At 48.2% G+C, this 1,843-nt stretch overlaps 2 pseudogenes; one reads left to right on the forward strand and one right to left on the reverse strand.

Annotated features, from left to right (window-relative positions):
* Window positions 1-318: 318 nt before the first annotated feature.
* LOC102832553 lies at window positions 319-928 on the reverse strand (annotated as a pseudogene).
* Window positions 929-1,236: 308 nt separating this feature from the next.
* Window positions 1,237-1,843, forward strand: part of LOC102817809 — a 24,557-nt pseudogene continuing 23,950 nt past the window's right edge.

Here is a 1,843-nt window from a genome sequence, read left to right on the forward strand (position 1 = left end):
TTTTTTGAGTTTTGTTCCATATTTTTCTCCCAGTCTATCCAAGTCTGTTGTACCAATTAAGTGATTTTGAACTGTGCTAAATGTAGGTACATTTAGGCTCCAGGCTCCCTGCTAGGACCTGAGCTGCAATAAAAGGCCCTGAAGGGGGAAAAAAGAAGCCTATTTTCCAAAGTATTTTTATTACTGTATAAAAAGCACACTCTGCCTAGAGGACTACATGGTATGCAGCAGAACTGGGCTGGCCAGGAGGCCTTTGCTCGGCTCCCGGTCCACAGGCTGAGCTCTCTGACTGTCAGGTTATGGCAAAGATGTTCCAGTTCACACGTACACTTTGGCAGAGTTGGGTTTAGAGTAGGCGCGGGGCACCCGGTACCCAGTTTTGCTCTCACTGCCAGGACTCACCCCCACCCAGAAGCACCAGAGCTGACCCCGCCCAGACAATAAAAATGGCAGGACCAAACTCGAACTTAAAATTCACAGGACCAAGGGATTATAAAAGTCTGAGACAACCTGATGGCCATACCAGGAACAAGCTACCAGGGCAGTAAGACCTGCCACGATAAAAACAATGCCTCTGGTCATTGCTAGACAGGCTTTCTGTACTTTGTCGTCTCCTCCACAGTGTGTGCACTTCGTTCCCATCGTGGCCACAAACATAGTGAAGAAGCTCAGCACCGGTGATACTACCATTAGAGCATGAGTGGCCTGCAAAGCCACTGGCAGGGCGAACACCGAGTCGTAAATTTTGCAGCTCATCAACCAGTGCTCTGCGTACGTCCAATGCTCCACCCACAGCCCCTTGTACAGGGCCTGGGCCATGATGATGATGTCGCCCGTGTACCAACTCATCTGCCACTGCTGGATGGCAGTGCAAGCCACCAGGCAGGGCCATGGAAAAACCCAGCAGCTGCGGTCTCGAATTGGCCATTTACGCCCTCAGAAAAGACTGGACTCCAGGAGGGTGACTCTACGGTAAACAATAACCTTTGGAGCAACCTCACACAAAAACAAGTTTGGGTAATATTAAGTCACCCAAAGAAACCAAAAGTTTTTGATTGGTGCAAGTCGTCGTCTTCTCACCCAAAGTGAAAACAAATCTACCCGTTTGAGGATCCCGCAGCAGAGGGGACAGGTTACACCTGGAGGAATGGCTCCAAACAAAAACCATCTGTCAAGACCCAGCAGTTCCTTCGGCACCGTCCGGGTGACTGTACCTAAACAAAGTGGAGGGGTGCTATGGATATGCTCCTGGGTGCTGGCAGTCCCCAGATGAACCCCCACCTGCGGCCCGAGGCTACAGTGCTAGTTAGAGGATCCTCTCTGGACAGGTGCAGCTTCAGGTATATGTAGGGCGTCGGGGATGCACCCCCGCGAACCTCCCATGAATCCTTGTTTTTCACCAATGCCTTCATTGTAACTTGGACTTCTTCAATTCTTACCCTTAATTCTTGATCATTTGCTATTTCTTGAAGTGGTTGAATAATGGCCATTTCGTTTTGGTACAGTGATTGTGTGTATTCCTTCCATCTTCTTTTAATGCTCTGTGCATCATTCAGTATTTTGCCCATGTTGTTGTTAAGTGCCATTGAGTCTGTTCTGACTCATAGTGGCCCTACATAGGGTTTCTGAGGAGCAGCTGGTGGTTTTGAACTGCCAACCTTGTGTTTCGCAGTCCAGTGCTGATCCTACAGCACCGTATCAGAAGTCCATTAGACTCCTTCAATATTTCACATCAAGGCTTTCAATTTTTCCTTCAGTTCCCTCAGCTTGTAAAATGCTGGATGTGTTCTTCCCTTTTGGTTTTCTAACTTCAGGTCTTTGCACATTTCGTTATAACATTTAA

Source organism: Chrysochloris asiatica, unplaced genomic scaffold (genome assembly GCF_000296735.1).
Source record: "Chrysochloris asiatica unplaced genomic scaffold, ChrAsi1.0 scaffold00150, whole genome shotgun sequence".
Classification (NCBI taxonomy): Eukaryota; Metazoa; Chordata; class Mammalia; order Afrosoricida; family Chrysochloridae; genus Chrysochloris; species Chrysochloris asiatica.